The sequence below is a fragment of the Phoca vitulina genome, unplaced genomic scaffold (genome assembly GCF_004348235.1).
Source record: "Phoca vitulina isolate PV1807 unplaced genomic scaffold, GSC_HSeal_1.0 scaffold15, whole genome shotgun sequence".
NCBI classification, from domain to species: Eukaryota; Metazoa; Chordata; class Mammalia; order Carnivora; family Phocidae; genus Phoca; species Phoca vitulina.
In genome coordinates, this window is record NW_022589718.1 from 7,694,147 (window position 1) to 7,709,575 (window position 15,429).

The following is a 15,429-nucleotide window of genomic DNA, read 5'->3' on the forward strand; positions in this document are numbered from 1 at the left end:
CAAAGATACCTCTAGATTGAAAGTGAGGGGGTAGAAGTTCTGCAATTCAACAGTCTCACACAATTCACAGCGCTCACCTGTACCTCTGAAACAAGTAATACATTATACGTTACAAAAAAAGAAGAAGATAGTAGGAAGGGTAAAATGAAGGGTGGGAAATCGAGGGGGAGACGAACCATGAGAGACTGTGGACTCTGAGAAACAAACTGAGGGTTCTAGAGGGGAGGGTGTGGGGGGATGGGCTAGTTTGGTGATGGGTATTAAAGAGGGCATGTACTGAATGGAGGACTGGGTGTTATACGCAAACAATGAATCATGGAACACTACATCAAAAACTAACGATGTAATGTATGGTGATTAACATAACATAATAAAAAAAAAAGAAAGTGAGGGGGTGGAAAACCATTTACCATGCTAAGGGACATCAAAAGAAAGCTGGGGTGGCAATCCTGATACCAGACAAATTAGATTTTAAACTAAAGACTATAATAAGAGATGAAGGACACTACATCATACTTAAAGGGTATATCCAACAAGAAAATCTAACAATTTTAAATATCTATGCCCCTAACATGGGAGCAGCCAATTATATAAGCCAGTTAATAACAAAATCAAAGAAACACATCAACAATAATACAATAATAGTAGGGGACTTTAACATCCCCCCTCACTGAAATGGACAGATCATCTAAGCAAAAGATCAACAAGGAAATAAAGGCTTTAAATGACACACTGGACCAGATTGACTTCATAGTTATATTCAGAACATTCCATCCCAAAGCAACAGAATATATATTCTTCTCTAGTGCCCATCAAACATTCTCCAGAATAGATGAAATCCTGGGTCACAAATCAGGTCTCAACCAGTACCAAAAGATTGGGATCATTCCCTGCATATTTTTGGACCACAGTGCTTTAAAACTGGAACTCAATCACAAGAGGAATGTTGTAAAGAACTCAAATACATGGAGGCTAAAGAGCATCCTACTAAAGAATGAATGGGTCAACCAGGAAATTAAAGAAGAATTTAAAAAATTCATGGAAACCAATGAAAATGAAAACACAACTGTGCAAAATCTTTGGGATGCAGCAAAGGTGGTCCTAAGAGGAAAGTATTTAGCAATACAAGCCTTTCTCAAGAAACAAGAAAGGATACACAACCTAACCCTACACCTAAAGGAGCTGGAGAAAGAACAGCAAATAAAGCCTAAACCCCGCAGGAGAAGAGAAATAATAAAGATCAGAGCAGAAATCAATGAAATAGAAACCCAAAGAATAGTAAAACAGATCAACAAAACTAGGAGTTGGTTCTTTGAAAGAATAAGATTGATAAACCCCTGGCGAGACTTATCAAAAAGAAAAGAGAAATGACACAAATAAAATCATGAATGAAAGAGGAGAGATCACAATCAACACCAAAGAAATACAAACAATTATAAGAACATATTATGAGCAACTATACACAAACAATTTGGACAATCTGGAAGAAATGTATGCATTCCTAGAGAAGTATAAACTACCAAAACTGAACCAGGAAGAAATAGAAAACCTGAACAGACCCATAATCAGTGGGGAAACTGAAGCAGTCATCAAAAATCTCCCAACAAACAAGAGCCCAGGGCCAGATGGCTTCCCAGGGGAATTCTACCAAACATTTCAAGAAGAATTAATACCTATTCTTCTGAAACTGTTCCAAAAAATAGAAATGGAAGGAAAACTTCCAAACTCTTTCTATGAGGCCACCATTACCTTGATCCCAAAACCAGACAAAGACCCCATCAAAAAGGAGAATTACAGACCAATATCCCTGATGAACATGGATGCAAAAATTCTCACCAAAATACTATCCAGTAGGATCCAACAGTACATTTAAAGGATTTTTCACCATGACCAAGTGGGATTTATTCCTGGGCTGCAAGGTTGGTTCAACATCTGCAAATCAATCAATGTGATACAATACATTAATAAAAGGAAGAACAAGAACCATATGATCCTCTCATCATAGATGCAGAAAAAGCATTTGACAAAGTACAGCATCCTTTCTTGATTAAAATTTTTCAGTATATGGATGAGGGTACATGCCTCAATATCATAAAAGCCATCTATGAAAAACCCACAGCGAATATCATTCTCAATGGGGAAAAACTGAGAGCTTTTCTCCTAAGGTCAAGAACACGGAAGGGGTGTCCACTATCACCACTGCTATTAACATAGTACTAGAAGTCCTAGCCTCAGCAATCAGACAACAAAAAGAAATAAAAGGCATCCAAATCGGCAAAGAAGTGAAACTCTCACTTTTTGCAGATGATATGATACTTTACGTGGAAAACCCAAAAGACTCCACTCCAAAACTGCTAGAACTCATACAGGAATTCAGTAAAGTGTCAGCATATAAAATCAATGCACAAAAATCATTTGTATTTCTATACACCAACAACAAGACAGAAGAAAGAGAAATTAAGGAGTTGATCCCATTTACAATTGCACCCAAAACCGTAAGATACCTAGGAATAAATCTGACCAAAGAGGCAAAGAATCTGTACTCAGAAAACTATAGAATACTCATGAAAGAAATTGAGGAAGACACATGCTTCCATGTTCATGCTCATGGATTGGAAGAACAAATATTGTGAAAATGTCTGTGCTACCTAGAGCAATCTACACATTTAATGCAATACCTATCAAAATGCCATCAATGTTTTTCAAAGAAATGGAACAAATAATCCTAAAATTTGTATGGAACCAGAAAAGTCCCCGAATAGCCAGAGAAATATTGAAAAGGAAAAGCAAAGCTGCTGGCATCACAATTCCGGACTTCAAGCTCTATTACAAAGCTGTAATCATCAAGACAGTATGGTGCTGGCACAAAAACAGATATATAGATCAATGGAACAGAACAGAGAGCCCAGTAGTGGACTCTCAACTCAATGGTCAATTAATCTTCGACAAAGCAGGGAAGAGATAGTCTTTTCAACAAATAGTGTTGGGAAAACTGGACAGCCACATGAAGAAGAATGAAACTGGACCATTTACTTACACCACACACAAAAATAGACTCCAAATGGTTGAAAGACCTAAATGTAAGACAGGAGTCCATCAAAATCCTAGAGGAGAACACAGGCAGCAACCTCTTCGACCTCAGCCACAATAACTTCTTCTTAGAAACATCGCCAAAGGTAAGGGAAGCAAGGGCAAAAATGAACTATTGGGACTTTATCAAGATAAAAAGCTTTTGCACAGCCAAGGAAACAGTCAACAAAACCAAAAGACAACTGACAGAATGGAAGACGATCTTTGCAAATGACATATCAGATAAAGGGCTAGTATCCAAAATCTATAAAGAACTCATCAAACTCAACACCCAAAGAACAAATGATCCAATCAAGAAATGAGCAGAAGACATGAACAGACATTTCTGCAAAGAAGACATCCAAATGGCCAACAGACACATGAAAAAGTGCTCAACATCACTCGGCATCAGGGAAATCCAAATCAAAACCTCAATGAGATACCACCTCACACCAGTCAGAATGGCTAAAATTAATAAGTCAGGAAATGACAGATGTTGATGAGGATGCAGAGAAAGGGGAACCCTCCCACACTGTTGGTGGGAATGGAAGCTGGGGCAGCCACTCTGCAAAACAGTATGGAGTGTCCTCAAAAAGTTGAAAATAGAGCTACCCCATGATCCAGCAATTGCACTACTGGGTATTTACCCCAAAGATACAAATGTAGTGATCCGAAGGGGCACATGCACCCCGATGTATATAGCAGCAATGTCCACAATAGCCAAACTATGGAAAGAGCCTAGATGTCCATCAACAGATGAATGGATAAAGAAGAGGTGGTATATATATACAATGGAATATTATGCAGCCATCAAAAAATGAAATCTTGCCATTTGCAACGACGTGGATGGAACTAGTGGGTATTATGCCAAGTGAAATAAGTCAATCAGAGAAAGACAATTATCATATGATTTCACTAATATGAGGAATTTGAGAAACAAGACAGAGGATCATAGGGGAAAGAGGGAAAAATGAAACATGACGAAACCAGAGAGGGAAACAAACAATAAGAGACTCTTAATCTCAGGAAACAAACTGCGGGTTGCTGGAGTCGAGGGGGCTGGGAGGGATAGGGTTGCTGGGTGATGGACATTGGGGAGGGTATGTGCTATGGTAAGTGCTATGAATTGTGTAAGACTGTTGAATCACAGGCCTGTACCCCTGAAACAAATAATACATTATATGTTAATTAAAAAAAAAAAAGACATGGGGAAAAAAAAAAAGTACATCAAAACCCAGCGAGTAAACCTAACGAAAGGTGTGCTGGAGCACTACATGTAAAACAGAAAACCTCACTGAGAGATGCAAAAGGCCTCAGTAATGGGGAGATAGAAATTTTGCATGGGTTGTAAGACTCATTATTAAGTCATTATTGTCATTTCTGCCCAGAATAATTATTTCTTTATATTTAAAAATATATATATATATAGTTGAGTCAAATTTTTTGATCCACTATGAAAATCCCTGTCCTTTAATTCATGCATTTAGACAATTGACATTCAAGGTGATTATTTATATAGTTGGATTAAGAGCTGACATTCATTTAATTTTTATTTGAACTTACATATATATATATATTTGCTATTATTATTTTGAACAAACTGTATCTGTTAGATCAATTAAGAATAAGAAATATGAACATTTTAATTTTATTTTCATGTTTTCCTTCTTCAACACTTTTCCTTTCTTTATGTAGATCTGGGTTTATGACCTATATTATTTTCCCTCTTTTTAAAGAACTTCTTTTAACATTGTTTGTAAGGCAGGTCTACTGGTAACAAATTCTCTCAACTTTTGTTTGTCTGAGAAAGTCTTTATTTCTCCCTCATTTTTAAAGAATAATAATAATTACAGCTCAGGTTTTTCTACTCTGGCACTGGTTCCCACGGTCATTTCACTGGCGAATCTCTGTTTCATGAAGCCATGATTCTCTGTATTCACCTGTCTGTCTCTCCAATCTTGGGGGCAGTAGTTTGCTCTGTGTCCTCCCTTTTCTTATGATCAAGAAGAGTTGTTGGTTTTTTGAGTTCTTCAGCTTCTTATTTGTTAGTATGGAGTGGTGATTTCCAAGCCCCTTATATTTGGAACCAAAAACCAGAAGTCCTTTTATTCCTTCTCAAAGCATCATTTTATTAATGTGAAGAAATTTTTTTTTTTAATATGAGTTGAACTTCTCTACTCTGCTCTATGTGGAGTGTGTAACCACTCAGCAGGGAGACATAGGTGTCAGAAGCTTAGAACAATGAGGTCAGTGCAGTTCACTTGCTCCCAGACAGATTCTATGCTGCTGTGACCCTCTGAAGGCTCGGGAGCTTTTTCTCCTATAGTTTTGCTCAGATGCTCAGCATGAGTTAATGAGAAGAAAGGCACAGAGAACATGAAGGGTCTTTTGATTTCTTCCATCTGTACAGGGATTTGCCAACTTGGATCCTTCCCCAAGGTTATAAAATAAATTCTAGATGATCATTTTCTGTATTAAAGGTTCAAGTCTATTTGTCCTGGGAATCTACCTCATTCATGGCATCTCTCTCTTATTTTGCCTGAATATTTGTAGAGAAGTTTTAGCATCAGGAAGTCCCGAACACTTGAGGAGACATCAAGCTGTCAGAGTCCCAAGAAGCTCTAGAAAGCTTATCTGGAGTCACTTGATGAAGGTAGTGTTGAGAGAATTACATGAGGGTAGTTGGACTAGAAAATTGCTTAACCCTCTGACATTATCTTTATGCCTTTCAAAAGAGCTGGTGAACTCACCTAGCATTTGTTCAGCTGATCTGTCCTGTCCAAAAATCACCATCTTCTCCACTTAGAGACAAAAGGCATCCCCCTTTATAGCTTTTTCTGACAATTTCCTGTCAGACATTTGCAAAGTTAGTCAGACACTCCGACAGGAGCCTTTGACAGAACAAGGGTGACATTTCAAAGAAAGAACGATGATAGATTGCCTAACAGCATACTTCAGAAATAAGCGCCTTTGAAAGGTACAGTGGAAATTTCCGAGCATCAGCCTGGTATTTCACCATGTAGTGCTATCCATTGAGTCCTTTCATGTAGCTCAACATGAGTTAAATTATGTAGAAGTTGCAAATGCCAAATCACAGAAAGGTGAATTTAAAATTCCTATTTTACAGCTCCGAATTAGTGTGGACACGTCCTATCAAGAAGGACATTTGTTTCACTTGAGTCCTTGGCACAAATATTGCTCTTTTATGAACAAATTGCAGCTGAAAAAATGATATTCCCCACAGGTAGAAGGAAGGTATTGCTTTTACATTCTCAATAACTAAATGAATATGTATTTTTGATAGCTGCTTTAGAAATGCCTTCCTTGCAGAGTGTTAGAAACTATAGTTACCACTATTTGAAAGTAGGCCTTAAGTACTGAGAAATAGCTTGCCCTTGCCATAATACAGAATTGAGCAGGAAAGTAAGATGCTGTTAGTGGCTAGATTGCCAGCTTCACAGGTATGCAATAGTGTGATTGAATTCAATGAGGGCAGAGACAACTCTTTGGGCTGTTTTCTTCACACTAGAATAGAGTATAATTCTCATAGATGGACCCACATGATGTGGCATATCCATTCTGAAGGGTGTTGGTTGCAGGAGCATTGTAATAACCTACTTCCTGCCTGACTTGAATGCACACACATAGTGAACAGATCTTACCTTGTTCATTTCCTCTCAATGAAGGGTTGGAAGTCTTGGGTTTAATCCCAGGTTAAATCAAATATGTAATCTTTAGAAATTTTTCAACTTCCCTGGGATTCAGTTCTTTAACCAGCATGCTCTTTTACTACGATATCTGCCCTTCCCAGAGATAAGGCTAAAGGTCTGATAATTGCCCAAAAACCCTACAAGGTCAGGTCCCACCTTGTTCTTACTACATATATCTCCACCTACACTCTTCCTTGCTTCTTCTCTCCCAAACACATATGTCTTCTTGCTGTTGTACATTCTCCCTACTAGGATTTTGTTCTCGCTGTTCCTGGCAGGCTCATGTCCCAACCATTCATTCTCCCATGGCCCCTGCCCTTCACCCTACTTAAAATCACAGGTCTCTCTTTCCCTAGCAATCTCCCTCTGTATTCCTTGCTTACACATCTGACATACTATATTTTGCATATTTTTCTTATTTACCTATACACACACACACACACAAATACGAAAAAAAAATCACAAACACAAAGATTTTTGTTTCATTATTCACTATTGTATCTATTGACACCCAGCAGATGTTCCATAAATATTTTTAATGAATATATAGTAAACATTTTTATGGGTTTTAGAGATTTCTTACTTAAGTCTTACTCTACCAGGAAAATATCATTTTAATCCCCATTTTATGGATGATGAAAATGAGACTTAAAAGCATTCAGATATGTAGGGCCTAAGGCCCCACAGTTACATGTGATCAGCTAAGGTATACCCTTGAGCCCCTTTTGATTTCAGATCCATTTTCTTTTTGTTACATTATCCTGCCTCTTTCTACCTCAAGAGGCTGCTGTGCATATTTAGTTTAAATTATTTGAAGTCTTTAAAAACTGCAATGTCCCATTTTCAAGAAAAGCATACTAAACATTATATTTGTATCTGTTTTTTGATGAGAACACAAGCCAGTGCTCTTTTTTAGAATCCATTTTTTCCTCCACATTGGTTTTTGACAAGTATAAGCTCAAATGTATTCCCCATGTCCACTGACTGATTTGGAAGAACAAGCCCAAAGTGCTATGGAATGAGAGAAGGGAGAAGACCATGGTGGATGGGAAGAGAAGATGAGGAGCCATATGATAATAAAAGTGCTGTCTTCCTTTTTTTTTTTTTTCCTTCAAAAAGTGTCAGTTACCATCCTCAGTAGCTGCCATCATCTTAGTTCATCAGTCTCTGGGTTTGTTGCTTATCTCTGCTTGAGTCTCAGTGAGGATAAGCATACACCATGGTCCCCAACATTGCCTGTGGGAGGAGCCAGGTCCCCCTCACCCTGCCCTTTAGCCTCAGTGTCTGAATTGGCTGCTCATGTCAGCTTGTGCCCTCCTCACAATTCCGTCTCATGTCAGCACCAGCTGTAATTCTGAGGAAATGCTTGCTACTTCTTGAGTGGAAAATACAGAAATGTTCAACAGTCAATCATTCAGTCTGTGGAGTATTCACTAATTATCTATGGGATAAGGGTGAGGGCCAGACACCATGCCAGTCACCTGGAGCTGCAAGTAAAATAGTACACCTTACCATTCAGGAGCAGAATATATTTGGACAATGATTTACCTTCTCACGTGAGAAGTGTTTTAATAGAGGGCAACTATGGTGGACAACACTCTTCCAGCTTCTGTGTATGAGCAGTCTGCCTCTGTTTCTAGCCCATGCCAACCTTGGACAAAGAACTTGTCACCTCTTCTTTGGTTTTTCCCCAAGGAAATTCACTCACACATCTGAGTAAGAAATGTTGACTTTATCGGGGATTTCACAGAGGAAGTGGATGAAGGGTCTACATTAGATAGCATTCAGCAGACCATGTGAAGACCCACCATAGTGAATATTGTTTCAAGAGTCTCTTTGGCCCTACCACTCCTGATGGGGTGGGGGTGGGGGTTCTCTCGCCTATAGACCCAAGACCCAAGCCTGGCTGACTCAAGTTTAGATGTTTAATACTACTTATGGAAATTATTATTTTTTTATTTTTAATGGGTAAATTATTATATTCTATTGTGATAAATACACATAACATATAACTTACAATCGTAACCACTTTGAGGTGTACCATTCAGTGGTACTAAGTACATTCATACTGTTGTGCAGCCATCACCACCATCCATCTCCAGAACTCTTTTCATTTTGCAAAACTGAACTCTGCACCTATTAAGCTATGACTCTCAATAATGCCTCCTACCCCCAACTTCTAGCAACCACTATTCTATTTTCTTTCTTAGTTCTTTTTTAATCTTCCATTTTCCTCCACACTCCAGCCACAGGTAACCACTACTCTACTCTGTGTTGCTATGAATTCAGCTCTGTTTAATTCCACGTATATAAGTGAGATGCAATATTTGTCTTTCTGTGTCTGGTTTATTTCACTTTGCATAATGTCCTCCAGGTTTACCTATGTTGTCACAAATGTCGGGATTTTATTCATCTATTAATGGACACTTAGGTTGTTTCCATATATTGGCTATTGTGAATAATGTTACAATAAACATGGGAGTAAAGATATCTCTTTGAGGTAGTGATTTCCTTTCCTTTGGGTATTTATCCAGAAGTAGGGTTGTTGAATCATATGGTAGTTCTATTTTTAACTTTTTTGAACCTACATACTGTTTTCTATACTGGTTGATACAATTTACAATTGAGTGAGTAAATTAATGATTGAAAAAATGATTAAAATATGAAAGTAATGGTTTAAGCAAATCAATTTTTCTAGATTTCTTTAACTATGACTCAAAAAAGATACCAAAAGCTATAAGTAAAGCATTTTTATTTTTTATTTTTTTTATTTTTTTTTAATTTTTTTATTGTTATGTTAATCCCCATACATTACATCATTAGTTTTAGATATAGTGTTCCATGATTCATTGTTTGTGCATAACACCCAGTGCTCCATGCAGAACGTGCCCTCCTCAATACCCATCACCAGGCTAATCCATCCTCCCAACTCCCTCCCCTCTAGAACCCTCAGTTTGTTTTTCAGAGTCCATTGTCTCTCATGGTTCTTCTCCCCCTCCGATTTCCCCCCCTTCATTCTTCCCCTCCTGCTACATTCTTCTTCTTTTTTTTCTTTCTTAACATATGTTGCATTATTTGTTTCAGAGGTACAGATCTGAGATTCAATAGTCTTGCACAATTCACAGCGCTTACCAGAACACATACCCTCCCCAGTGTCCATCACCCAGTAAGTAAAGCATTTTTAAATGATTGAAGGAATCCTATACTGAATTATTGAAAATTAAAAAACTAAGAATACTTTTGTAAAAAATCAATAAATAATTAACAGAGTTGGGACACCTTAATCAGCTTTTGTAAATCTGGATTTTCTTGTATTGGGTTTATTCAAGTTAAATTAATACGCATATGATTCATGGTCTCACATCTCTCTCTTTTTATTTTTTATTTTTTTTAGTTTGGAAGTTCAGGTTTACAAAGCAAGACCATATTTCCCTGTAAACATCCAGGAAGTGAAAGCTGCCAATATCTAACTGAAATATTCAGGGGGAAAAGAGCCAAAATGTCACATGGGTGAGAAATAACTTTCAATGTCCTATCAAAGGAGCTCTTCAAGTTATGTATTGATCCCAACACAAGGAAAATATGCCTAGAAATTTAATTTGACATTTACAATCAATAGCATTCAGATGTCACTGGAGCAGAAGGTAGAAAAAAGATGACTTTAAAATTACAGTCATGAATTTATAATTACAATAATGAATAAAAGTAAATTTATTAAATTAGCATTTCCAGAGTCTAGAGAAAAATAGGCATGCCACAGCATATTGCTGAAGAAATGGAGAGGGAGGATCTTGGTTTTTCACTTCAGTAACTCATATATGCCTTCCTTCTATCCCATCATTTGGGTCTTCATGCTTCACTTTTTGAGGTGTGCCTACAATCTACTGCACACTAAGCTAGTGCAAAGATTGGGCCATTAAAGAACTTTCTATAAGCATGAAACTTTTTCTCTATTTACTATCTTATCATTGTCCAAAATTCCTAGAGAAAAAGAACTTTGTGTTCTGGTGGAGGAATGCTTTGGTGGAAAAATAAAAAGCATTGCACTCAGTAGGTGCTTAAGGATCTATATTGAATCAGCCAGGAGTCATTGGCATCAGTAGTGTTTACATAAAAAGGTAATCCATACAGTCACAGGACACACAAACTGGAAATAACAAATAGAATTATGTTCTTAAAACAGAAAGACTGTGATTGCACAATTTATATTGTAATCATAATTCCTTTGTGGCTTCTCCCTCAACTTGGTGAGTTCTTCCTTTTCTCCCTGGCACTTTCTCTTCTATTTCTACACATTCCCTTGATGACTTATCCAGTCTCAGAGCGCTAAGTGCCTTCCCTTTGCTAATGTGCAAAGTTACATCTCTGGCCATGAACTCTCTCTTTAACTGTAACTATTTCTTTCCTCCTGGCTACCCAATGCACATATTTTGATGTTTAATAGGCACCTCACACTTGACATGCCTCAAATCAAAATTTGTGATTTCCCCTTCTCCAAAGATGTTCCTCTCCCATTCTTTATCTCCACAAATGAGAACCTCATCCTTAAGACAGAACCATCTTTTGACTCCTCTATTTTACCATAACTCATACGCAATCTACCGTGAATCCTTGTCATCAAAATATATACATTTGAATCTAGCCAATTCTTACCAGTTCCTCCCTAGTCACCTGCCTGAAACTATCATCTTTCACTTGGATTTTTGCAATGGCTCTCTGACTGGTCTTCCTGCTTAAGAGCTGACCCTCACCTGTAGTCTGTTAACACAGTAAGCAGAGTTGTCCTTTCAGACCACACCCTCCTTACTCTGACCTCTGTGGTGTCCCCCATCTCACTCAGAGTAAAAGCCAGCTCTATACAGTAGCTCCCTTGCGACTTCACTCATCTCACCTCCTTCAACTCTCCCCCCTTTCATTCCATTTTGGCCATCCTAATCTTCTCGATATTTCTTGAACATGCCAAGCATAGTCTCATCTTGAGATGTTTGATTGTGCTGTTTCCTCTACCAGTGATGCTGTCCCTGTAGATAATGATTTGGCTTCATTACTCAGTTCCTTCAGCTTTTTGCTCACCTGGCACTTAATCAGGAATGCCTGGCCTGACAGCCCTACATGAAATGGCAGTTGCCCTCTCCCCACCCACCCCTGCTGCCTCTGCATTCCCATCCTCATTCTTTGCTGTTACTCCATAGTTTTGATCACCCTCTGGTCTACTCCTCATTGGCCTGTTTTATTTACTACTAATATCTTCCCACTGGAAATAAGTCCCAAGAGGAAGGAAACATTTCTGCTGCTTGTTTTTGTAACTGTATTCTCAGTGTGTCAGACAATGTTTCAATAAACATTTTGGGTGAATTAAATGGATTATAGTTATCATTCATTCCAAAGCAAAGCTATATTTGCCATTTGGAGGAGTCCAGATCTCTGGATTACTCAGCAATGTCTTAAACATGATTTCGATACTACAAAACAGTTATGCACTGGGTTCCACCTTTAGGTTTGCATTTGCTAATATGGTATGAAAGAATTAAACATTGTTTTGTAGTTGTTCTAGGACATGCTATTAAAGGATTATTGAGTGAGATAACACGTGTTTGTATATGGATAATTTGGCTCCTTAAATTCTCAGAGGTCTCTTTTAGCCAAAGTGGTTAATTTTGGTAAAACAACACTAGATCGTAGATATTCTAGGAAATATATCCTCATCTAAAAAATGTTTTTCAGGTTTTAAAAGCTGCGCCTCTCTTGCTCCACCCCACCCTGAACCCGGATCCGGCATGGAGGAGGCCGACCGAATCCTCATCCATTCCCTGTGCCAGGCTGGCACGGCAGTTCCTCCAGATGTGCAGATTCTGCGAGCCTTCACCACTGAGTTGGTTGTAGAAGCTGTGGTCCACTGCCTGCGTGTGCTCAATCTGCCATGGGCTCTGGCCTCAGCCCCCTGCTACCTCTGGCCCTGTCCAACTGCTTCCTGGCTCAGGCCTGCATGGACCTGGGCTATTCATTGGAGCTTGGCTATCAGAACTTCCTCTACCCCAGTGAGCCTGATCTCCGGGACCTGCTTCTCTTCTTGCCTGAGCGTCTCCCCTCTGATGCCTCTAAGGATGCAGATCAGCTTGCAGGTGATTCAGCTATCCTTCTCCAGGCCATCAGGAGCCAAATCCAGGACCAGCTGGCCCTGCCCTGGGTGCCACCCCTCCTTCGCACTCCCAAGCTACAGCACCTCCAGGGCTCAGCCTCCCAGAAACCTTTCCACATCACCAGGCTTGTCATGCCTGAGTTGAGTTCCAGAAGGGAGCCCCGGGAGTTCCAGGCGAGTCCTCTGCTGCTACCAGCTCCCACCCAGGTGCCCCAGCCTGCTAGGCGGGTGGCCTCACTCTTTGAATGCCATACCATCCAGCTTTGCCAGCACACAGGCCGGGACTGCCCTGGGGATGAGGACTGGGTCCACCGGGCACCCTGCCATCCCACCCAGGAGGATACACGGGCTTAGCGGCAACGGCTGCAGAAGCACCTGGCTGAGCATCTACGCCAGACCTGGGGCCGACTAGGGGCTCCCCAACAAGCCAGAGACCTGGGAGAGCTACTGCAGGCCTGGGGTGCTGGGGCCAGGACTGGTGCTTCCAAGGCCTCCCACTTCACACACTCAGAGAAGTTCACCTTCCATCTGGAGCCTGAGGTCCAGGCAGCCCAGGTGTCTGATGTGCCAGCCACCTCCCAGCAGCCTGAATAGGACACGAAGGCAGCTCGGGAGGTGGAGTCTCTTCGGGAGCAGCTGGAGGGAGTGAACTACAACACTGAAGAGGTTGAAGTTAACATGAAGACCCTGAGAATCAGCCTTGTGCAGGTGGAGACCGAGCGTTGGCAGAGCGAGCTCAGCATGTGGGAGCGTGAGCAGGCCCTTCGCCTGAAGAGCCGTGCAGTGGAGCTGCTGCCTGGCGGGGCTGCCAACCTAGCCAAGCTGCAGCTCATGGTAGAGAGTAGTGCCCAGCGGGTCTTCCACTTGGCGGGTCAGTGGGAAAAGCACCAGGTCCCTCTCCTGGCTGAGTACCACCACCTCTGAAAGCTCCAGGATTTCAGAAAGCTGGAATCTTCACGACGGCTGGCAGAGATCCAGGAACTGCACCAGAGCTGCCAAAGAGGCCCAAAGGAAGGAGGAGGTCTATAAACAGCTGGTGTCAGAGCTGGAGACCCTGCCTAGAGATGTGTCCCGGCTGGCCTATACCCAGCGCATCCTGGAGACTGTGGGCAACATCCGGAAGCAGAAAGAAGAGATCATTAAGATCTTATTGGACACAAATGAGCTTCAGAAGGAAATCAACTCCCTGTTTGGGAAGCTGGACCGGACGTATGCCGTGACCGATGAGCTCGTGTTCAAGGATGCCAAGAAGGATGATGCTGTTCGGAAGGCATACAAGTATCTAGCTGCCTTGCATGAGAACTGCAGCCAGCTCATCCAGACCATGGAGGATACAGGCACAATCATGTGGGAAGTTAGAGACCTTGAGGAGCAGATCGAGTCGGAGATGGGGAAGAAGACCCTTAGCAACTTGGAGAAGATCTGTGAGGACTACCGAGCCCTTAGCCAGGAGAACACTGGCCTCCTGGGGTGGGTCCCAGAGGCCTGAGGAGGCCCCAGCACTGCTCTGCTCCTGGCCTTGGGCAGGGAGTTGGGATGTTGAGGGTGATGGCCAAACGCTTGTCCTAGCCATTTGTTCTGTTTGCTGTGCAGCTCCTCCTATAGCCTTGGCCCCAGACCCCTGCCCACCTGACCCCAACCCTTATCTGGGGTCATTGTCTAGAGCATTGGAACTTGGTTGCAGTTTATTGGAGAGGGCACTTAGATCCCAAATAAATGAAGAGCTCTGTCTGCAGTCAAAAACATGTTTTTCAGGGGCACCTGGGTGGCTCAGTCACTTAAACATCCAACTCTTGATCTCAGTTCAGATCTTGATCTCAGGGTTGTGAGTTCAAGCCTCAGGTTGAGCTCCACACTGGGAATGGAGCCCACTTAAAAAAAAAAATGTTTTTCAGGCAGGTCTGCTGACATTGTTGGGAAAGTACCAGTAATAACTAGTAGCTATGCTTAGTATCTGCTTCCAGGAAAGCAGTAAGAGTAACAATCTGTGATGTCCTCTTGGGCTCAGCATGATACCCAGCACCATGCCAACACTGTTACTGACAGATAGGTTTAGATGAGGCGACATCTGTCCCTTCTGGTCATATGCCACTTTGATTCTGCTCCATCCAAGCTGCTAAAGGGATTGTGGACAATATTCTATCAGGTCTTCTTCAATGATGAATGAAAACACATAGAGACACATATATGAGGGACACACCTGTTTGCATGTATGGAATGAATTTTGGGACAGATTTCAACACTTCAATCCCACTAAGAATAAGTTATTTCAACATAGAAATATTTTTTAGTTCCAGGACAAAGGAGTATTCTTTGGCAAGGAAAAAATAGAATGGGAGTCAGATTATTTTGAAAGAACACTCACTACATTAGAATTATAAAATCTTGTCCCTTACTTGGATGGCTTTATAGTTGGATTTCTTTTCCTATGTTTGTGTCAGTCAAAAACCTTCATTAGCACTCTGTTCCAGCTATAATGGACCAGGAAGATCTAGACTTGTTCTGTACCCT

The 15,429-nt window shown here is 40.7% G+C and overlaps 1 pseudogene; it reads left to right on the forward strand.

The window, feature by feature from the left end:
* The first annotated feature begins 12,556 nt into the window (after positions 1–12,556).
* LOC116637755 lies at positions 12,557–14,407 on the forward strand (annotated as a pseudogene).
* The last annotated feature ends 1,022 nt before the right edge of the window (positions 14,408–15,429 follow it).